Below are 25,008 nucleotides of genomic sequence, written 5' to 3'. Positions count from 1 at the left end.
CTCTTTGCTTTAATGTATTGTTGGAGGCCAAAAGGCCAGTGATGGGCCTCCAGTTTGGAATTGAGACCCTCTCAGTGTAGTCTTGTTCAGTTACACCTATGTGAGCTTCTAGGTCAAGTACAAGACACAGTTGACCTATTGTTAAGGAGTATGAATAAAGATGAACATAACTCTTAAATAGCCATTTCTGTAATTGAGCTAAAATAATTGATTGCTGTCAGATAATAGAAATTCTCAGTTTCAAAAGTGAACTCTAGCTGTATAACTTTTAAATTTCTATAAATATTAAAAGACTACAAGAATGGAACTCTGTAGTTTGCTGAAACTATTACATAACTTTTCATTAATAAAAGTAAAGTAGCCGTGCTGGTCTTATAAATGGTTTCCTGCTTCTGTTGCCAGCTTTAATGATTTTAGTTAAACTTAAATTTCATAAAGGGGAATAGATATATATTATACTTAAAGGATATAAACATTTAAAACAACAACAGGCCTGAGTGACTATTGCAACATAATTATTAGGCCAAGAGATTTCTGTTTTGCTTGATGGTATTTATTCAGAATCGGTGTTATCTATCCCATGTTAGTAGAATTGACATCTTTACTTCTTAGTTGTGTAACATAATTTTGCCAAATCTTGGTAGGGAAGTTCAGAAAAATGGAAGACAGCTTTTTCAGGACAAGTTTAAATTCCTTGATCATGTAATAGTTCATACAGAAAAAACAAACAGAAAACCTCTTTTATTACTCTTTTGTGCTAGAAGAGCCCTAGAAGTGATGTTTTTAGAGACATACTTTATCATTCAGCTGACTGTCATTTTGTGGTCATCTAAAGTATAAATGAAAATAGCTAATATGTATTGAGCACTTTCTATGTACAAGGCACTTACAGTGATTTCATTTAATCTTCACAAATACAAAAATAGTTTGGAATTCCCTTTATAGATGTGGCGGGGAAAGTAACAGATGTCTCCAGGCTAACCCTGAGGCTTTGGTGCAGAAAGAACAGGTACCCATGGTGTGCAGTACCTGCTGTTTGGTTCATAATGTTACCAGCTTCCAGGAAATCCTTAATCCACGGATACGTGGTAAACTTCAGAGTACTTCAGTTCTTCTGGGGGAAAAGGGTGTCTGATCACACTGGGTGACCTAGAGCAGATTGCCCTGGGGTGACTAGCCTGGAGTACAACCTCTTGTTCCCTGTTCCAGCCTTGATCTGGCTCATTCTTTGGTTCCCTAACATGTCAGTTGTTCGCTGTCACCTGATTAACTGCTGAACACTCACTCATTTGTGTGCTTCATTGATCATGAGCCAAGAACTTTTGGCAGCTCTGGGGAACATGATCTCAGCATGCCTCCTGGTCAGTGTTGGGCAACTAGGAGTTGTTAGTTGGGGTGAAAATTTGGATCCAGAAGCCAGGATATAGGCCAGAGGCCAGAGATGTGGTAATTGAACAGCTGACACGTGAAATGCAGCTATCCAGACTCAGTCAATAGGGCAGGAGTCAGAAATAGAGTAGGCACGTGACTTTGAAAGGTGGTTTTTGAAGATTATGATGGGTGGCTGTGAACTTTGTACATATAAAATACAGTTAACATTTGAACAATGCGGGCTTTAGGGGTCCTGCTCCACCCCATAGTCAAATCCACATATAACTTGACTCCCCTAAAACTTAACTACAAATAGCCTATTGTTGACAGGAAGACTTGCTAATAATGTAAACAGTTCATTTACACATATTTTGTACATTATATATATTATATACTGTGTTCTTACAATAAGTTGGAGAAAAGAAAATGTTATTATATACATTTAGAGTGTAGTATTGTATCAAAAAAATCCATGCAGTTCTTTTTATTTTTTAAAGATTTTATTTATTTGTTAGAGAGAGAGCACAAGCAGGGGAAGTGGCAGGCAGAGGGAGAAGCAGGCTCCCCTCAGAGCAAGGAGCCTGATGTGGGACTCCATCCCAGGACCCTGGGATCATGACCTGAACCGAAGGCAGATACTTAACCGACTGAGCCACCCAGGCATCCCAAAATCCATGCAGTTCAAATCCGTGTTTTTCAAGGGTTAACTGTAATTCTGACTGTTTTTTCAAGAAGAATAAGAGTTACTTACCAACTTATTCATCGAAGTGCTCATTACACCATGCAGAAATCTCTCTGTAACTTCTCCCCATCAGTTATAGCTATATCTTTCTGTAGCTCTAAATCTCCAGTCTCTCTTACACTTGAAAGCATAAAATACACATAAAATTACAAAGTCCCCTTTGCTATCTTGTCTTCTTCATGGTCTCCAGAAGTTGGCATTCTTCAGGGCTTAGACCTTGGCCACCTTCTGTATTTATTCCCTATGTGGTCTCATGTGACCCCTTGCTTTAAATGCCTTCTGTTCTCCCAGATTTATTCTTTACCTTGAGCTCTCCTGTGAGCTCCAGGCTCATATCTATGTTGAATAGTCAACATTTATTTGTAAGTCTAATAAACATTTCAAACTTAGCATGTCTGAAATACAACTCTTGGACTCTTCTCCCCAAATGTGTTCCTGCCCTCCTTCTTCTTAATCTCAGTAAATGGTCCACAAGTTGCTCAGGCCAAAAACTAGAGGCCATCTTGAGTTTTCTCTTTCCTTCTTAACCCACGTCCAGCGCATTAATAAGGCTTATATATCCTCCTTTCAATATATATCCCTAATACCCCTGTATTGCCGCTACCCACTACTTCCCTAATATAATACAACCTATCATCATCATAAGTTACCTGGATGATAGCAACAGCCTTGTAACTGGCCTTCCTTATCTCCTCCTTGCACCTCTCTAGTCAGGAGCAAAAGTGGTTTTTTTTTAAGTGTTAAACAGTTCCTGTCATTTTCCTGTTCAGAATCCTTGAGTGACTACCCATTACACTCAGGATAAAACCCAAAGTCTCACCATGTTCTACCAGGCTCTGCATCTTCTGCCTGCTGACTTTATCTCCTACCATTCTGTCTTGCTCACTGTGCTCTAGCCACAGTTGCCTTTTTGCAATTCCTTAAATTCTCCCAAGTTCATTGGAATCAACTAAATCCCTCTTACTCCCTACCCTACACCCTCATTCCAACCAGCTCAGCCCCCAGTCTGATAGCAGTGGAGGTGGATTTAGAGAGAACAAACATACATATCCAAGGCTCTCTAGCATATGTAGTAAGTGAGGTTACACTAGAAATTTTGCAGCTCTATTATTCCAAGTTTCTGTAATTTGCATTGCTTTCAAGTGGAAGAGGAATTGGAGATTTAGAACAACAGAAAGACAAAGCTAGAATCAATGGGAGAAATTACAGAGAGAATTTCTGCTTAGTATAATGAGCACCATAATGAATAAGTTGGCAACAATTACATAATGAATAAGTTGGCAAATAAACTGGGCTCCTTCACTGGAAGTGAGTTCTCCAGCACTGGCAGTGTATGTGTAATTGAGGCTGATCAGGTTGAGGCTCCACAAATTGTGGAGGAAAAATGTGCTGGAGTGGAGGATGGGAGAATTGATTTTTAGATCTTCCTAACTCAGATTATATAAGTTTTTAGAATCTTTTTTTTTTTTTTTCCAGAGCACTCTTTCCGAGTCTTCCTCAGATTTATTCTCCTGTATTTGTATTGGAAGCTTTCAACAATAAAAGGTAAGCACCTCTAGGTGGAGTTTCCAATATTTGAAAAGAAAGAAGAGCTACTTTCCAGGTTGATTCCAGTCAGATTGGTTAGGTCCCCATCTAAAGGAAATTACTTTGAGACATTTTTCTTTCTTCCACTTTTTATTTAGATTTTATTTTGATTAATTTTTGTTCTAAAATAAACAAAACGTACATACACAAATTCCCTGATAGGTTTTTTTTTTTTTTTTTTTTTTTTTAAGATTTTATTTATTTATTCATGAGAGACAGAGAGAGAGAGACAGAGGCAGAGGGAGAAGCAGGCTCCCCGCGGAGCAGGGAGCCCGATGCGGGACTCGATCCCAGGACCTTGGGATCGTGACCTGAGCCGAAGGCAGACGCTTAACCGACTGAGCCACCCAGGCGTCCCTCCCTGATAGGTTTTAGTTACTGAACAAAAAGTTCGCTGAGTCGCAGAAGTAAAGAGAATAATATGTGGTAATAGCCTTTTTTTCTTTTTTTTTTTTTTTGTGGAAATAGCCTTTTGATCAGGGTTTGCTAGAAATGGCAGATTCACCCCATCGTTTCCCTTACATCAGAAGCTCTTTGAGAATTAGTGATCGTGTTTGAACGTTTCCTTGAGGGTGATATAGTCATTCCCTTATCTTCTCTTAGAAAGGCAAAAATACGATTTTGTAGTAGAGAATTTTGTTATAAGTGCTTTTAGTTAGACCTGGATAATGCTATTCATGCAAATTCCAGTTTCTTATAACCCCTGAACTGTGGAACTTGGAATTAATGATATAAGAAAGAATAATTTTCAGGGTCTCTGGATACTAAATCCTCATAGCAATCCTATGAGGTATATACTATTATAATCCCCATTTAACAGATGAGGAAACTGTCTTGGACAGGTTACATCATTGCCCATAGTTATACGGTTGGTTTTGTCAGAGCTGGGATTCAAGTTCAAGTATATAACCATTGTTATATTGATCTGTGAATTCTCTAGCTCATAATTCCAAGAACCCCTTTATATTTGATTGCTTCTGGTAGCTAGGACCTAAATAATAGGATGGCACATCTAAAAGTTGCCTCCAGCCTGACACAGCTTGGTGTAGCACCGGGGCATGCCCCAACCAGCATGGTGCTTGGCAGACCAATATGAAATCAGCACTGTGATGGATATACTGTTCTAAGGAAGGCCTAAACTCCTTACCATGTTTTCACCTTGAATCTCATCTTGTTTCCCTATCTTTTCTGGGTTTCTGACTTTGCTGCCTCCTTTCCCATAATACCTATTTCTGTCCTTTAGATTTGACTGCTCCTTCTTCCTGGTTACTATGTTGACTTTACCCAAACAAAATTACTGCTCTGATTCAAAACATAAAGTTTGGATTATCTCTTTTATTGATATTCCTGTCTTGACTTGAGCCAGGGATTCTCCTAGGAGGAGAGATAGACAGTAGTATCTCCTCTATTGTAAAGGTAACATGAGCATTACATATGCGTCATGGTTCTTGACCTCTTGCACCTTGGCAATTAAGATTAATTTTTGTATCTGGCCTTAGCAGAAGACTAATATATCCACATTCCTTTTAAAACTAATAATGAAGTACTAAAGAAAGAAAAGGAAGAAGCAATTCTTAAATGTAATACACTTTTCTCTGTCAAACTCATCTACTTAGGACAGATCCAAGAATCAAGGATGAGAAGAAAGAGGCTTTTAAACTACATATAGATGATGTTTGAAAATTCAGACCTTAAAAATATATCAGGTTCACTTAGAGCATCTTTATTTACTAATTTTTCCTCTTAATTGCAAACACATAAATAACACTATATTCTAAGTGCTTTATCTATTTTAGTTAACTTAATCCTCATAGCAATCCTATGAGGTATATACTATTGTAATCCCCATTTAACAGATGAGGAAACTGTCTTGGACAGGTTACATCATTGCCCATAGTTATACGGTTGGTTTTGTCAGAGTTGGGATTCAAGTTCAAGTGTATAACCACTTGTTATATTGATCTGTGAATTCTCTAACTCGTAATTCCAAGAAGCCCAGTTAACTGGTTTCTCAGACCACAGCAACTTAGAAGTTTCAAATTTGAAAGAGAACATAATGACCTAGGATTCCCACTTTAATGTGTTCCTTTTAATGAGATAATTACTCAAGAACACAAATATATATGTGCAGTGGGGTTCCATTATAATGTTATCATAGAAAAATAGTTATTATAGCAAAATAATTGAAAATAATACAGAACTTCAATAATAGAAGAAATAGAGAAACTAGGGCACTGCTGTTCAAACTTGAACGTATATATGAATCCCATGGAGAACTTATTAAAATGAGATTTTGATTAAGTCTGTGGGGGGCCCCGAGATTTTACTTTTCTAACAAGTTCCCAGGTAATGCTGATACTGATCCATGGACCCCACTCTGAGTAGCAAGGAATTACAGTACCTTCATATTATGTTTGTTAAGAACAGGTCTGGGACTAAGGAGAGATAGGTGCCTCACTCATCTGTCCTTAGTCCCATCCATGGCTAAGGATCATGTTTTTAAAGACTATTCAGTGACTCTTAGTTATTCTTAAAATGTAATTAGAAGAAAATTCAAAAATGAAATTTGTACTATTACTCAAAATTTGACTTAAAAAAGATATAAACTGGGTTTATGACAGCCTAGCCTTGGAGAAAACATTTGCTTCCTGCCACCCACATGTCTGTCTTCAACCTCTCCAAAAACATCTGCTCATTTTTTTTTCTCAATAAATATATAAACTACTTAGTGGTTTAGTGGGGACTTCAGTCAGGGTATCTACCAACACAAATAGTAAAGGGCAAATATTTTTAAGAAAAGGGTAGTGAAATAAATAATTTTTATGCATAATTATGGTTTGGAGTAGAGAATCCTACTTTTTAATATTTATTGATTTACTACCTTTTAAGCATAAGTTTATTGGGAAGCAAAATCTGTGCATTTTCTGTATTAAATTCTAAAATACGTGTGTGTGTGTGTGTGTGTGTGTGTATAAATAAAATAAGCACCCTTTACGTTGCTACCTCCTTTTTTAGTAAGGTATGCCAAGCAGGTTTTTAAAGGGAGATCGGTTTTCCTTTCAACCTTTAAAGTTCAGTAACCTGAATCTAGAAGTGAAGTATCTTTCACTATGGAGCAGGGAAGGAAGTAAAAAGGAGGCAAGGTAGGAAAGTCTGATACATTTAAAATCTCAACTGGAGAGGAGCGTTTTGGGCACAGAAAGAATTCCTGAAATCTGCATAGGGGTGTTCTTGAGGATCTGGCTGAACACCACACTGTGCATTCAATTTGAAACCCCTGGAAGCTGGCAAGGACAACTTGTAAGGAATGAAAACTTACGAGTTCTTCATAAGAATGAGCCCTAGAATAAAGGTTCCTCTATACAAGTCCTAAAAGAGTTTAAAACCAAACCTCAAAAAAATCATGTTAATCCACAAGTAACTTAACTGTCTGGCAGAAGTTTAACACTCTATAAATTAATACAAAAAAATCTAGCACTCAGCAACATAAAATTCACAGTGAATTGCATCCAGTTAAGCATTACTTGATAAAGAAGCAAGAGAAAAATCTCATAATCAGGAGACAATAAAAATAGACCCTAAAATGACAGAGATGGTACAATTAGCAGACAAATACATGAAAGCAGTTATTGTAAATATGGCCCATATAAATAAACATAATGAGGGGTGAACTATAAAATATAAAAAAAGAAAAAAATTGGAACATCCAGAGATTTAAAAATGCAATAACTAGGTGGGGTTAGATTAAATCTTTCGGGAGAAGAGGTCAATGAACTTGAAAACAGTGAGAATTCAACCACAAGGGTAGAGAGAAAAAAGATTGAAAAAGATGAAAGCAACTTGGTGCCTTGTAGGATAAATACCATGAGTCTAACGTAAGTGTAAGTGGTGTCTCAGGATTTTGGGGGAGGGCAAGAGAGGAAAAAAAAATTAAATAATGGCTGAAATTTCCCCCAATTTGAAGTAAACTCTAAACCCACAGATCCAAAAATTAAACAGACCCCAGGCAAGATACATACACCCCAAGGTGCATCATAAGAAAATTGCTGAAAATCAGTGATAAAAAATTTTAAAAGCTGTCAGAGGGAAAAAATACATTGTATACAAAGGAATAAAGTTAAGAATTTAGACAGGAGACTTACCAGAAACTGTTCAAACCAGAATGCAGTTTAATAGCATTTTTTTAAGTGCTAAAAAATGGTCAACCTAGTATTCCATAACTAACAAAAATATTTTAGGACATTAAGGAGGAAAAAACATAAGGGAGAAAGCTTTTTTAGACAAAAATTGAGACAACTTATGACCAGCAGACTTACATTATAAGAAATATTAAAGGAATTTCTTTAAGCAAAAGGGAAATGGTAGCAGATGAAAATTTGGACTATACAAAGGAATAAAGAATCCCTGAAATGGTTCATATGTGGATAAACATAAGAATTTTTTTCTTTGTATTTTAGTTTTTTTAAAGGTAACTGTTTGAAGCAAAAAATAATAACAGTGTCTAGTAGAGTTATAACATGTAAAAGTAAAATGTCTGACAACAATAGCTCAAAGAATTGGATAGGGGAAAGGAAGCATATTGTTGTAAGAGTCTTAGACATGAAGGTGTAATGTGTTTTGAAGGTAGGTTAAAATAAGTAAGAGAGCATTCACTAAAAAGGTTGGAAAAACAGAGTTTTAACAAGAAACCATTGGTGGGGGCGCCTGGGTGGCTCAGTCGTTGGGCGTCTGCCTTCGGCTCAGGTCATGATCCCAGGGTCCTGGGATCAAGCTCCGCATCGGGCTCCCTGCTTGGCGGGAAGCCTGCTTCTCCCTCTCCCACTCCCCCTGCTTGTGTTCCCTCTCTCTCTGTGTCTCTCTCTGTCAAATAAATAAAATCTTTAAAAAAAAAAGAACAAGAAACGATTGGTGGATATGAAATGAACTCCTAAAAAAATAATCCAAAAGAAGATAGAAAAAAAGGGAAAAAGGAACAAAGAACAGAAGGGACAAATAGAAAACCTGCAACAAGATGGTAGAACTACATTCAACCATATCAATAATCACATTAAATGTAAATGATGTACTTTAATTAGAAGGCAAAGATTGTCAGATTGAATAAAAAAGTAAGGGTAAACTCTGTGTTATTCTCAAGAAACTCTTGAAATAGGTTAGAAAAAGGGTGGAAAAATATATACAATGTAAGTCCTAAGTATAAAAAAACTGGAGTGGCTATATTAGTATCAAAGTGAGCTTCAGAACAAGTGATGTTAATAAGTTTAAAAAGGGACACTTCATAATGATAAATGGATCAATTCTTCAAGAAGAAATAATAACTTTAAATTTAAATGCAACCAATATGCTACATTGTCAAAATACATGAAGCAGAAACTGATAGAGCTGAAAGAATACATTGAGAAATCTATTACAATTGGACATTTCAACATTGACAAAAGTATTTGATGGGACAAGTACAAAAAATATCAGGATATAGATGTGTGTATATAACACTGTAAACTACTGTAATTTGATTAGTATTTATAAAACATTCCACTCAAGAATAGCAGAGTATATATTCTTTTCAAGTGCATGTGGAACATTCATCAACATAGACCACCATATGCTAATATATAAAACAAGTCTCATTAACTTTAAAATAATGGAAGTTATGCATAGTATGTCCTCTGACCCCAACAATTAAGTTAGAAATGAATATTAGAAAGATATCTGAAAAATCCTCAATATTTATAATAAAATTACACCAAATGCTTCTAACACATTGGTAAAAAAATAAAACAGGAAAATTAAAAGTTGTCTTGAAGTGAATCAGAATGAAAACACATAAAAATCTGTGGGGTTTAGCTGAAGCAGTGCTCAGACAAATATTTAACTTTAAATACATGTATTAGAAAAGAAGAAAGGGATAAAATAAGTGATCTAAATATCCACCTTAAGAAGCTAGAAAAAGAAGAGCAAATTAAAACCAAAGTAAGTAGAAGGAAGGAAATAATCAACAAGAACAGAAATTGAAGAGATAAGGAAACTAAAAGCAGGTTTTGAAAAGATGAATAAACCTCTAGGTAGTCCAATCAAGAAAAATAAGGAGGAAAACACATGTTAGTAAGTATAATATCAGGATTGAAAGAGGGGATGTCATTACATATTCTACGGAAATTAAAAGTATATAGAAGGAATATTATGAACATCTAGAAATAAGTTTGACAACATTGATGAAACATAAATTCCTTGGAAGACACACATTACTGAAATCGACTCCGGAAGAAATAAAATTAGAGTAGTACCATATCTTAAAGAAGTTATATTCTTAGTTTAAAACCCTTTCCATACAAATAAAGCAAACCAGAAACCAAAACCAAAAGAATTCCAGTCCCATACAGTTTTTAACTGATGAATTCCATCAAACATTTAAAGGAGAAAAATTTGGAAAATAGAGAAAGAAGGAACACTTCCCAACTAATTTTAGGACATCACCATTACATTGATACCAATCAAGATACAGACATTACAAGAAAACTGTGAACAAATATCCTTCATGAACGTAGTTGAAAAGTTTTTAAAAATTAGCAAATCAAATCCAGCGGTATATAAAAAATGGGTTTATCCTGGGTGTGCAAGCTTGGTTTAACATTGGAAAATCCCCTAGCATAAGTCATCACTTTAACAGGAAAAATGGGAAAAAAGCTATACTATGAATAGTCCTGTGAATAGTTGCAAAGAAAGCAATGGACCAAACACAGGAGCCATTCATAAAAGGAATTTCTTAGGAAACTAAAAACAGAAGGGAACTTTCTCAACTTGAGAAAAGACATTTACATATAACCTCTAGCTAAAATCTCATTAATCTCACAAGTTAGAATGCTTTCCCCCTAAGATAAGAAACAAGGCAAGGATGCCCACTCCCCTCCTTATGTCTAACACTGTGATGAGACCCCAGCCAATGTAATAGACAATAAAAAGAAATGGCATACAGATTGGCAAAGTAGAAATAAAACATCTTTATTTGCACATAACCTGATCATGTATAGAGAAAATGCTGAGAAATCTCTCAAAGCCACTAGAATTTGTAATTGAATTTAGCAAGCTTGTAGGACACAAGGTAGATATACAAAATCAGTTGTATGTGTATATACTAGCAATGAAAAATTGGAAATTGAAATTTTAAATTTATATGGAAATACAAAGGACCTAGAAAAGTTAAAAAAAAAAAAAAAGAAAAAGAATTGACAAAGAAGAACAGTATTGGAAGTTTCAAGACTTCCTCTACTTTTTTTTTTTTTTTTAAGATTTATTTATTTATTTATTAGAGAGAGAGAGCATGAGAGGGGGGAAGGGCAGAGGGAGAAGCAGACTCCCTGCTGAGCAAGGAGCCCGATGTGGGACTTGATCCCGGGACTCCAGGATCATGACCTGAGCCGAAGGCAGTCGCTTAACCAACTGAGCCACCCAGGCGCCCAAGACTTCCTCTACTTTTTAAAAAATTTATTTATTTGAGAGAGAGAGTGTGTTTGTGAGCAGGGGGAGGGGCAGAGGGAGAGGGAGAGAATCTCAAGCAGATTTCCCTGCTGAGTGAAGATCCTGATACAGGGCTCAATCCCATGACCCTGAGATCATGACCTTAGCCAAATTCAAGAGTCGGATGTTCAACCAACCAAGCCACCCTGGTGCCCCAAGACTTCGTCTACATTTTAAAGCTTCCTCTTTAAAGCCACAGTGATCAGAGCAGTGTTGGTCTAAAGTAGACATATATATCAATGGAATAGAATACAGAGTCCAAAAACAGACCCACATATAATTATGCCAAGGTAATTAAATGGAGAAAGGATAATCTTTTCAACATATGGTACTAGAACACGTGGATATCCAAATGTTTTTTAAAAAATTAACCTCAATCCTTACCTCTTCATGTACAAAAATACCTTGAAAAGAATCATAGATCTAAATACAAAAGACTGAAACTATGAAACTTGAAGGAAAAAAATCACAGAAAATATTCGTGAACTTGGGATAGGCAAAGATATCTTAGGACACAAAAAGCATGAACCATAAAAGAAAAATTGACAAATGGGACTCTATCAAAATTTAAAACTTCTATTCTTTGAAAGACATCATTAAGAAAATGGAAAGGTAGTCTTTAAACAGAGAGAACATATGCACAATATATATACCTGACAAATGACTTGTGACCAGAATATATAAAGAACTTTTACAACTCATTAATAATAAGACAACCCAGTTAAAAAAAATATGCACAAGAAAATAATGAATGGCCAGTGCAGCACAGGAAAAGGGATTCAATATCATTAGACCTCAGAAAAAAAGCAAATCAATACAATGAGATACCACTATATATTCACAGAATAGCTAAAATTAAAAATTAAAAAAAGAACAATTGTTAGCTGAGATATAGACCAATTGGACTTTCATATATTTAGCCATGGGGAAAGTTAAATGATAAAACTATTTTAGAAAAGTTTGGTAGTGTTATAAAGGTAAACATTATTGCCATAAGATGCAACAATTTTACTCCTAAATATTTACCCCAAAGAAATGAAGATCAGTTTACACACACACCTGTACATGAATGTTCATAGCAGCTTTATTCATAATAGCTGCAAGCTAGGACCATCAACTAGTGACTAGATAAACACATTGTGGTATATCCATGCAGTGGAATACTACTAGGCAATAAAAGGGGCTAGTACTGATACACACAGCATGAATGACTCTCAGAAACATTATGCTGAGTAATAAGCCAGACACTAAAGGATACAAATTCTGTGATTCCATTTACTGCCTTGGATTACTACATCAGAAATGTTAGAAAAGGCGCATTTAATCTATGGTGATAATAAGCAGACGAGTTGTTGCCTGCAGCTGAGAGTTCAGTGTAATAGACCTGGATTAGGTATGAGAAAACTTTTGGCATGATGAGTGTGTTCTGGTGGTGATTATATGGACATATGGATATATCTTTGTAAAATGCATTGAAATACGCATGAAAATGCACATATTTTACTGTATATAAACTATACTTGAGTAATGTTTTATTTTTTATTTTTTTAAGATTGTATATATGAGAGAGAGAGTGAGCGAGCAGGGGGAGGGGCAGAAGGGTAGGGAGAGGAGGAGGGAAAGAATCCCAAGCAGACTCTGTGCTGAGTGCAGAGCCCTTTGCTGGGCTTAATCTCATGACCCTGAGATCATGACCTGAGTTGAAACCAAGAGTCGGATGCTTAACTGACTGAGCCACCCAGGCACCCCTAGTGATGTTGTTTTTAAAATAACATTCCACAGATTTTGAAAGTTATTTAACTAGCAAAAGATTAACTCTGTCTAATAGTAGAAGACCTCTGTGTAAGATTGAGTCAACCTGAAAAATCCATTCAGATAAATCAGTATACACAATAAAAACAATAATACATGAATTAAATATCCTTAAACAAGGAAAGAGAATAAATGAATTCTCAGTATACTTTCTAGCCTATGATTTGATGTAGTGGAATAGGACCCTAGCATACTTAGAATTCATTGATTACTTTTCTGACTTCTTAAGTTGGTATTTGGTAGTGTCCTTGGCACTAAGATGAATCCAGCTAAAATGAAGTGGTTACATATAATTCATTCTGGGTTTTGTTTTATTATTCTTCTGCATTTTTCTAATTAGAATATGTGCATAATACTCCAATGTCTCTTAGAATCTATTCTTCCTTTTGGACACAGAACCTCTAGATTTTACCTGAGCATATATATGGCTGCCCACCTAGAAACTACATTGCTCTGCTTCTCTTGCGGCAGGGTGTGGCTTTGTGGCTAATAATAGTTGAAAGGTGGTTGTATAAGGTTACCTCCTTCAAAACAAGCCACATGTCCTAGACTTTCTCTTTTCCCTTTCTGCTTGGCTGGGATGTTATATCAGGTATAGCAGCCATCTTAGGTGCAGAGCTGGAAGTCATGGGAAAATGACAGAGCAGTGTACGTCCTTGTGATCTCGTAAATCTTACCTTTCCCTGACACCCTGTATTGTAATATGAAAAAGAAAAATTTCTATCTTGAACTACTGTATTTTTTAATCTCTTTTTTTTTCAAGGATTTATTTATTTATTTTAGAGAGAGAGTGAGCACGAGCAGGAGGGGCAGTGGGAGAGGGAGAGAGATTCTCTAGCAGAGCCCCACACAGGGCTTGATCTCGTGTGACCCTGAGATCACAACCCGAGCCGAAACCAAGAGTTGGACACTTAACTGCCTGTGCCACTCAGGGGCCCCTGAATCTCTTTGTTATAGCAGAAAGTTTATATATTAATCCAAAGGAAAGCATTTAAGAATTCTGTTTTTCTCTGTGTACTTTTTGGCCATATCCAATATATTTTAGTGTGCAGTCTCAATTAAAATAATTATTCAGGAGAGTGTTTCTCAAAGTTCAAGTTACTTTTAAACTTTAGATACTAATTATTAATAAATGTTATACAGGTTTTCTTCCACTTACAATGGGATTATGTCCTGATAAATCCATTGTAAGTTGAAAATATCTTAAGCTGACAATGCATTTAATACATCTAACCTAACAAACATCATAGCTAGCCCAGCCTACCTTAAACATGCATAACACTTATATTAGCCTGCTGGGCAAAATCCTCTAACACAAACACTGTGTTATAATAAAGTGTTGAATATCACATATAATATATTGAATGCTCTATTGAAAGTGAAAAACAGAATGGTTGTAAGTATATGTACAGCATGGTTTTAAGCCTATTGGTTGTTTACCCTCGTGATCATGTGGCTGACTGGGAGCTGCAGCCTGCCGCCCCTGCTCAGCATCATGAGAGTTCAGTGTTATTGTTATCAGTTTTTCAGTGTTATATTGTTAACCTGGGAAAAGTCAAAATTCAAAATTTGAAGTACAGTTTCAACTAGAATTATTTATTATGTTGTCAACTTTTCTATAATTTTTTTGTCTAGTCTGTAGAGGCTTAAAGATATAAATCATTAATTTATTAATTTTTCCTTATATCAGTTTTTGGTTTGGAATGTGTGTTAATGTATTATTTGCTGTCAACATCTCAATTGATAATTATACCTTTTGTCAGAATAATATGACTTTCTTCCTAATTTTTGCTATGTGCTTTGTTTTAGCTGACATGAATATTCCTACCTTAGTTTATATTTCCCTATATGTCTTTATACTTACTATATTGTTTTTTCTTTGTCATGTGTTTTAGATATTTCCTAAAAGTAGAGTATAGCTAGATTTCATTTTTTAACCTAGTGAGAACCTTTGTCTTTTAAGGATATTTTAACTCCTTTATATTTATTGTCAAAATTGATCTAATTGGTTTTACTACATTGCTCTTGTTTGAAGCTTTCTGTTTTAAATTCTTTTTTGTTTCCGTTGTGTTTTGGACTTTTTGCTATTTGATTTAAAGTTTATCTTTGTTTAATTTGGTTTTGATTTTTTGAATTTGTGGGAACATTCCCAGTTATTTACTAGTCAGCTTTCTAAGATGTCCCTGTCATTACTTTATCAGGTAACACAGGGCATGGCACTTACATTCTCATTAATGTTTGCTTAGTGAAAGACTCATTGCTTTGAGTCTCTGATAGGCTAATAGCCTATCTTGAACACTCCTCGTCATGTGATGACCTCAAGTGGGTACCAGCTCCATTCCTTTTCTATAATAATGGAGCTTGTATATGGGGCTTTCCCATTTTTTTTTTCACATTATACTTAAGGCCTCTTTAGGGAAGTAGGGTCTTAGATAGCACTCAGTCTTGTCTTGGAAACAGTGTGGAAGGAAGAAGCCTGTAGCGGTTGCTAGGGGTGATATCTTTAAGAAAACAGTGATAAGTGATGTTGCAAAGTTATTTTTAGAGATGGAAGTCTTGTCTTTCATATATATATATATATATATATATATATATATATATATATATATTTAGCAGATAATTACGTGGCTGGACTATGAAGATGTAGGGAGTGAGGTGAAGCTGAGAGCAGCCTCTCCGGGATTGCGGGTTATGGTGAAGTTCTTGCCAAGAGACTCATCTTAGTGTGGTATGTGGAAAGCATAAGGGCTGAGGAGGCAGGAAAGCCTTTTTTTCCAGCTTTGGTTCTCTGTTTTTCTTTGTGACCATGGCAAAACACTTGACTTTTCTGGGCCTCAGGCTAGATTGATGAAATGAGGAAGATGACTCTCTGAGATACTTTCTAACTTTAAAATTCCATGACTGACCAGGGCACCAAGGATAGCAAAGAAGTTTCCATTTGAAATTTTTATTTTTATTTTTAATTTCATTAAGCAAAGAAGTCAGCTTAATTTCATCTTGCAGAGTCAAGAGGAATAAATCACTTATCTTACTACTTTGAGTGCGGAGAGTTAGAAGAAGGGATCATATATGACTTGTGTATTTATGCTCTGACTTAATATTAGGTAAGTGACACATGCTATGCTGGAGATCCCAATTATAACACCTTGAAGTAGTCTGTCATAGAATGACTCAGAGGAATGTGAAATCACTACTTTTCCCTGAGAAAATGTAGAAACATATTTATCTAGACTCCCAGAAGGTGATTCTAGGATGTGTGCTTGTCTTGAGATTGAGGATGCTGGGAGGTAGGCCCACTGTGTGATAATAATCAGACATCAGACTAAAGGTCACACTGAAGATCTTTCACTGATGAGCTCCTGAGTGGTCAGAAGGCTGCTAGCACTGAATTCATGTTTCACAACATCAGCAAGAGGATGCTGCCCAAGCTGGCTTTTTGTCATAAGCTGAGCTGGACATGGTCACAGGTAGGGTGGGCAGATAGAATTTTGAAATAATGAACATGTCAAAATTGTGAGAGAGCGAGGAAACAAGGCTGACTGAATAAAATCTATACAGCAGTCAAAGGTGACTCTTTTTGAAGAAAGGTTTTGTTCTGGCTCGATTCTGGAGGATGAGCCACCAACAAAGGCTTCATCCAGGGCAGCATGGAAAAGATCATGCAGCAGACATTGGTTGCTTCTCTTCTCTGTAGTCATCACTTTGAGGAGTTTTATTTCCCTCTCTACCAAGAGCTTCTAGGGAAAAAAGAGAATTGTTTCATTTCAGAAATGCATTTTGTTCTAGTAAATAAAGACATGTCTTGAATAAATCCAAGTAAAATTCAAAATAAGTTCGAAGCTTGGATAAAAAAATCCAGGTGATAGGCTTTTATGAAGTGCCATTGTATGGTAGGCCCACCTAGGGATGCGGAGATCAACGTTCAGTGGCCTCTGTCCTCAAGAATTTAACTTGAATAAGGCAGACAGATAAATGGCTAATACTTTTTTTTCTTAGTAGAGGAAGACCCTTGTTACTGATAGTAACAACCTGAATTCTAGACTCTTCTGTGGGACACGGGATTCCTCTTTTCTTCAGCCTGTTCATAGAGGGATACTGTATGTCATTATCATGCAGAAGGTTATTCACCTTCTACTGGACTACTCGGGTAGAGAGTTGCAAAACACAGCTTCTTCGCAAAGGAATTGATGTCATTGCCATGGGCTTGCAAGGTTAAATTGCTAATACTATGTTTTGTTAAGTTTTTATAGAGCATCTACTCTATGCTAGATGTTGAAACTACAAGGTAAGATAGAATCCCTTTTTTCAAGACATTTATAGTCCAGAAGGAGAGGAGTAAATGGATAAGTAGAGCCCAGGGTACATGGAGACATACAGGAGGGAATAAATCAGAATGCATAGGAGAGAATAATGCAGAGAACTTTGCATGTGTTCTAATAGAACTAAACAGTCTCAAAGAAACTGTTTCTTCAATGGTTGTAGTGAGCTGTGCTTAAAGTTCTGTTTTTTTCCAAGAGTTAGACATTTCTGATGTTAAGGATAATAATAACAGCCAAGAATTTGACAATGTTTTACTCTTTATCAGGCACAGTTCTAGTGTTTTACGTATAACCAGTTAAGTAATCCTTACAGTCATCCTATAAGGTAGGTATTAGTATTAACTTAGAATCTGAGGCACAGAGCAGTTGAGTAACTTGACCGATACAATTAGCATGTAGTAGATCTGGGCCTTGTTTCCAAAGTTGATGTTCTTAACTACTGTGTGAAGTTAAGCTGTCTAAAATTAAGAGAGTTGAGTACTGGGGGAACCATTGTACATTTTTGTAGGTCCAGCAGCTTAATATTAATGAGTCCACAGCTGAGCATCTAGGAGGAAAAAAAACGGTCAATACGTGTGCTTCTTACTTTCTAGAAATAAAGCTGTATATTATTATAATTATTATTGGAATTGCCCTGTAGTAGCTACAAATTATAACTAGAATATTTTATTTGAAATTATAGGAAGATACCTCTTGATCAAATACCGTTCCCCATTAATTTACAGAAAGGGGCTTTCTTGAATTTTGAATATATCTAAAGAGATTGCACAGCCTCCCATAATCACTGAATCCCATAGCTCCTTGAGGTGGGGATTTCCTACTAAACCCAGTGTCTCTTGGACAAGGAAGAGGCTACTTTCTCTATCGCTCATCCGTTGAAATGTCGGTCTCTTTTTTACAGCAGTGGAGGCCTTTAATTCATAAGCTGGATTTGTAAATTGAAGGGGCCCAGGCTGGTTGGGTCTGTGGTGCATGTGGCTTACCTCCAGGCCTGAACCACAGGAGGCCCACTATTTGCTGCACTGAGGGAGTTAATAAGAGCTTTTGTGACCTGGTTTGCCCACAGTTTATGGGCGCAAATCTAGATGATCTGAAGGAAAAAAGAATGGGATGAAAAAGTCAAAGTTATGGTTGTAAACTAGAAGGAAAGTTAGAATTTTAAAACCAGCATCAATATAGCACAGACAAGAATTAGAAGCTGGGAAGAGCCTAGGAGGAAGGGTTTTTAATTAGAACAGCATTCAAGACATTTGAGATTGTTATGATGATTTTAAATAGGCAACCCTTTGGCTTTAAAAAGAATCAAGGACTTGACTTTTTGTCTGGTTTTTTAGATGTAAACACATAGAAAATTTAAAGGGAAAAGGTAATCTTTTTATGTAAAACTGTTTTGATTTATGGCTTCCTGGACTTTGAAAGACTCCTTGCCCCTTGATTAAATACATTGAGTTGTTCTAAAACTTAATAAATATATTTTTTTGTGCACCAGCAAGTATTTTTAATATAGCAATTAGGAATATCATTAGGAAGATTATTGAGAGCAGTATGTAACGTAAAACTTAAATGGTATTACTAAAGAAAATGAGGTTTCAGACATCATTTGGATACATTAACTAAAAATAGAAGTAAACTTTTCATGTACTGCTGAAATAACTATAGGAATGAATTATTAAGATAAGATTTTGTGTAAAGATGTTTTCTATTTTGCTTTTTAAAAAATTTATTTATAGAAGGAATACATAAGTACTTCGTTTAAAAAAAAAAAAAGCATTACACAGCAAAGTTCCCTTTGACCACCACTCTCCCATCCTCCCAGAGGTCATCATTTTATCATTTATTCTACCAAAAGGTTTTTTTGAATATTTATATGGATATGTTTGTATGCATAGAACAGATATTTATGTTTTGCATAAATTTTAAAAAAACAACCCATGGAATATATTGTTTGCTTGTTCATTTTAAATATGGCCTTCTGTCGTGTTTTGTTTTTAATTCTTCAATAATGTTACTAACCACAGCTGACATTTATTGAGTAGTTACTATGTGCTAGACAAGATATTTAGCATTTTTTATATAATTTAGCTTAATAATCTTTATAATAAGCTTCAGAGGTGAGTAAAAATAGTTGGTTTTATATGAATACATTTTCACCTTTATTATACCTCACATTTACATTAAATTACTAATGCCAGTAGTTTAATCATTCTTTAATAAGACTTCAAAAATAAACGTGTGGGATGATTTGTAAAAGTTGGTAAGAATATAACTTTTAGCTCTGTTAGTTTTGTTACTCTTGCGCAGTCAGCCTTTCACTACTAAGTCCCCGGAGTGGGTGTCTCTGCTAAGCTAGAAGGCCAGGAATGTGAGGGGGACTCCTGCTCACCTTTTAGGAATGAAGAGGTAATTTGTGTCGTATTTGACTCATTCTAAATGAAGAACAGACAACCCCAGACATTCCTCGCTAGTTAATGGTTTTAAAAGTCCTTGCCTGTGATGATGTCCTTATTTGGGGGAACAGTTACAGGTTACAAGACCTAGGTGGAAAGAGGTTTGTTTTTGGAAGATGCTTCTCCCTGTGCCCTTTAGTCATTCTGGTATGAGGAAACAGAGAAAGGCTGTTGCAGTAGGAGCTCGGAGGATTTTTTTTTAATGGGAATTGGTAGAAAGGGAGTGATAGTGAGTGGATTGAGAGGAAAAAAAGGTTGTGTTTATTATGTATTCCCTGATTTTGGAGTTTGGAGGAAGATATATTCAGAATTTCATGACAAAATAAAGCACTTTTAATGAGTGAGATAGCTTTTTAGAAAGGTTTAAATCTCAGCTCTGCTGCTTAACTAGCTAGGTGATCTAGAAAAAGCCACTTTATGCTGTTTCAATCAAATGATAATATCCACTTTATAAAGTTGTAAGGTTGAAATTATATAAAATGTTTTGTACATTGGGAACTACTGTACAAATGTGCAAATATTAGGTGATATTCTTACTATTTTTATTATAATAACTCTTGTCAAGGCTGTCTACAGTTTGCCTCTTAACTATTCCCTCTGTACTGAAGATTTAACCTCCTTATGCTTCTATCCTTTATTACTTGCAAGAGAGTACTGTATTAGGGCTCTCTTATTTTCGAAATAGAAGAAGAGGACTTATTGCTGAATCATTTAACAAATATCAAAGGCCTAATATGTATCAGTCAGTATTTCTTTAGGCCCAGTTTAACAACTGAAAAGATCATTGACAGTAACTCTCAAGGAGAGGAGATATGTTGAAGGTCCCAATGATCACCATTTCGTTGTCATTATACATTTGTGTTCGTAGACATTTTTGTTCTTTTGTCTTCAAGATAAAAGTAAGCAAATATAAATTAACGTCTGTGTACTTAAAAAAGTGTTTGTAATAAATTCTGTTATAGTGCAACATTGTTTGAAAAAACCATCAAATTATCTTGCTGTGGTTTCTTTTTGGTTATAATACTTAAATTATTTGGAGATCCCAAATAACATTCAATGGGGATATGAGGTGTTTATGTTTATCAGAACAAGACATGGGTGAACGATGGTTAAGAGGTGCTAAAGGTAAGCTCTCGTTTCCAGATGGGGAGGTAGCTGCACTGAGTTTCCATTTGGTGCCCTTCAGGGTCCCCATTTTGTCTGAAAGCCCACTCAGACGTCTGCTTTCTTACTCAGAATTTGTTTATTATTTTGCTCCCTGTCATTCCCCTAATGCTTCTCCTAACATAAAGGTTATAGCAACTCAGAATCCATAGAAAGAACAAGCACCTTTAGCTTATTGAACAGTTATCAAATTGCCTCTCTAAGAGCCAGAAATTAGATATTGGTTGTTTAAGGCAACTAGGAAGTCTGCAATTTAAATCTCATTTGGCATTTGACTGATGTGCCAATTATTATACAAAAACACTACTGCTATAGGCTATTTCTTGAAGAAGATACGTGTACTTTGGAAGAGGCACTTTGCTGGAAAAAAAAATCCTTTGGTTTTATTGTTCCTCTTCTGGATAGTTCTAAAAAGCTAACCCTTTTGACTTTTACTGGTGGTTTGCTTTGTCATCTCTGTTTACTTTCATTTATTTCTTAACCTACTCTTTGTGGCAAGCCACCTCTATCCTGAAGTTATACCAATGAAAAAAGTTAAATCTTATTTCAGAGTGATCTATGAAATTCCGTTCCATATTTTAAGCTTAGCGCATTGGAAATATCACTTTTTTCTTTATTTATTTTGCTGCCCCACCCATGCCCTCACTGTCTGAGGATCACGGAGAGTGTTTTGGGTTTTTGTTTGTTTGTTTGTTTTGTTTTGTTTTTAATTAATCTCTTTTAAACTCACCTGTTTATAGAAACTGAACATTTCCCCTTTTCTGAAAGGCAGTTGTGGTAAGAGTAGCTTGTTTTTTTGAGATCCCAAGCCAGGGGTCTCTAGAGGAGTCTAGGATCTGCACATTTGCTTTTTCAAATTAGAAGCAAGAGATATTTTAATTTGCCTTGACTCCAACTAAACTTTTTTAATAGAGTTCAAAATTAGTTGAGTTTTCTGAGCTTCTGGTTTATAATGCCGAAGAACTTCTACATAGAGTAGATAAAAGATGGAGTAAGAATTTCTGATTCAGTTGCGTATTATTTATTGTGGAAAGAATGTTTTCCCTACAGACTGACTAGGAACAAGATGTTTAAACATAAGCCAGGGTGGAGACCTGTTTGTTTGGTCAGCTTCAGAAGAGCCACGTTTCCCTACTTGTGATGCGTCTGCCAACTATTCTGTCCCCCACCCCCGCCTGATTCTTCACGTTTCTTTGGAATTTTTACTTAAGGCTCTGTTGGATAAGGCGGTGATACAGTACATACGTGGCAATTAGAAAGGCTTAAAGGCGGTTTTCTGGAGCAACATGATTTTATCATGTCATGAATTTTGGCTGGGCTGTGAGTGTGTGTGTGTGTGTGTGTGTGTGTGTGTGTTTATATAAAATGGCTTCTTTCCTTTTTCCCAGTCCCCCTCTGCTGTTGGTCTGTGTATTCACATAGCTGGATGGCTGCAGGACTCCATTTATCACAGGCAGTAGGAGGGGGTGTGGAGATATGAAAGGGTTACTGTTCACATTTCCTGTGTAATTCCCTCTGATCTTACTGAGCTGTAATTTCTTTCTTGATGTTAAACATTCCCAGGCTCCTATAACCTTCTAGCCTGCTTGCTCTGGCCAAGTTTGTCCCAGGTGATCATGTTGGCGAACCTCCTGTTTTTAAAGGCTAGAAATCTCTCCTTCCTTCATGAGATAGGCCACATGCTCATTCCTTTGCAATCCCAGAAGAAATCCCTGCGATTTAATACAAGAACAGAGCATAACCTACTAGTTTTAAAAATCAAATTTAGCAGCCAAGTTTGTTGTCCAGTTAACTGTGTAGATTTTAAAATCTCCTGATTCCTGGTTTAGTGAATTTCTAGTTAAATGAAAGCCCATTCATCTATTAAAGATTGCATTCTTCCTTCTAACAACACACTTGAAAAATGGGTTCTGATTCTAAAAGAGTAAAATTTGACTCTACCATGTTACTTTCAGCTTGCTTAAGTGCTAGATCATTTTAAGTTGCCTCAGATGCAAAGCTGCTTGACTGAAACTGCCACATTTCTGTTTCAGGTCAGTTCAGAAGGTTGTGGTTGAGCATAGGGAGGCTACTGGTGGTTGTAATTTTCTCCTTTTTCTCTGGTTTTAAAAGTATATAGCAGCTCATTTTTATTCCACAATTTTTTAAATATACATTTTTGTGGTTGGCGAAAGGTTTTCTATTTTTGCCTTTCCCCTTAAGTTTTAGAAGAAAATGCTATGCTCCTGTGAAGCCTAAGAATATGTCAGCAGCTGCTGGTGAATTGATAGGGGCAGGGGCTCCCTGGGCCAGCACTGCCGCCATTGTTAGGTGAGGAGTGTTTCTTTAGACGCGGCTCTGCGTCAGTTTGCTTGTGTCGCTTATAGCACATCTCTGTGTCTTCATTCCACAACTTGGGAACCTTAGGGTTTGGGGACAGACAGAAATGAAACAATGTCTCTTTGTAGGAGTTTCTAAGATAATTTAAGCTTGCTGGTGTTTAGGCCAAAGTAAACTATTTGCATTGCTTAAAACAGTGAGATAAAATACTCTTTATGCACCTTAACCATGTGTAGTATGGTTTTACATGGAGGTGGATAGATGAATTTTTAGATTCTGTTTGTATCTGCCTTCGAGAGCCAACATGGATGGTTGATATTTCTCATTCACCTTTAGTTCCCCTAAGCCTTAAACAGAGCCTGCCATGCAGTAGGCTTTCAATAATGGTTTGTTGAATGAGTGAATTAGACTGCCAGATTACTTTTGTAGATTCTTAATTGTTCTGTATGTGCATGATTATGTATATGCCTAGTAATGTTTCACTTACCCTTTCTCTTAGTCTCTAATGATAGATCTTGTTCGAAGTCCTTTGTTATTAAACAGTTAATTCTCTCAAAGCATTCTCTGCCCAACTCCATGAAAGTGTTGTATACCTGGTTGGCCTAACCATGCCACTGCCGTGTCATAGAAAACAATGAGATTTAGTCATAAGTTACTTTATAGTCTATTAGCATTTCCTAAAACTGATAAGCCCATTCACTATTCTCATAATGGAAAAACACTTATATTTTCTCCCAAGGCATATCTATTCCTAAGACCATCATAAAGCACTGAATAGTAATGTCAGTCATCAGCAAATACTTACTAAATAAGATGTGCCACCTAAAGTCTTTTAGACTTTTCAATGAATAGAATACATACACTGGTCAAGTTAAACAGCAACTTACAGTACATTAAATGTGGGTATGTGCTAAGCGGGCGGCCTGAATAAGAACCATGTAGCTTAGTGGAAGGAGAAATCATTTTGACTTGAACTAGAGAGTGGTGAGAGATTTCACAGAGGAAGTGTGAGTTCAGTATTAGTCAAATAGTTGGGTTTTAGATATAAAGGAGTGAGCCTACTTTACATTTATAAATACCAGTCATAGTTTTCAAAAGAATATGTTCCTCTTAAGATCTGAAAGTGACACTTCACCTCTTAAGATCTGAAACCACACTTCCTTTCCCAACAGCAGTGAAGAAACAAAAACAAAAATCTTAAGGATATGATGGAGCCTTTTCTCCATTGGTGATTTATTAATTCGTTATTTTTTAGTGAAGTGCAATTTCAGAATAGCTTCCACAGAGGACATACAACTCTGTTAGTTACCTTAAGGATCCACTTCAGTAAGAAGTCCTCGCAAATTAAAATTTCAGTGGGAAGACAGGATATATATTGAAAAGTTATCATTCATGATTATACTTTGGTAGTAAAGGCTCCATCCAATCTCAGTGGCAAGTTTAACAGACTTCACTGCTGATGTATACCTTGATTTGAAGTCTTGCATGTAAGGAGATAGATCCAAATTCACTGTTTTTTTTTGTTGTTGTTGCATAGATATAGGTAGCTGCAGTAACTATATAAAAATAGAACCTCACAGAAATTTTTTATTAACCTCTTAAAGATTCTTCTACAAGAAAGCAATTACTGTAATAATATCCCAAACAAATCCAGTTTCTTGGTTTTGTGAAGCAAATTAAAATATGGCTAGAATTTATATTGAGACCCTTTGTATTTACTCGTTATTACTCACTA

General features: G+C 36.0%; 1 protein-coding gene across 9 annotated transcripts in view; it reads left to right on the top strand.

The window, feature by feature from the left end:
• ZNF438 (zinc finger protein 438) overlaps window positions 1–25,008 on the top strand; it is a 177,448-nt gene that overhangs the window by 43,672 nt on the left and 108,768 nt on the right. For 6 of the 9 annotated variants that reach the window (XM_078075326.1, XM_078075325.1, XM_078075324.1 and 3 more), the window contains one exon: window positions 3,590–3,658. The exons of the other annotated variants lie outside the window; for them this stretch is intronic. The gene's annotated coding sequence lies outside the window, so the exon portion shown is untranslated. The remainder of the gene's footprint in view (window positions 1–3,589; window positions 3,659–25,008) is intronic. 9 annotated transcript variants of the gene reach the window in all.

Source organism: Halichoerus grypus, chromosome 6 (genome assembly GCF_964656455.1).
Source record: "Halichoerus grypus chromosome 6, mHalGry1.hap1.1, whole genome shotgun sequence".
NCBI classification, from domain to species: Eukaryota; Metazoa; Chordata; class Mammalia; order Carnivora; family Phocidae; genus Halichoerus; species Halichoerus grypus.
The sequence above is the reverse complement of the archived record's forward strand: the minus strand, read 5'-3'. Positions and strand labels throughout refer to the sequence as shown.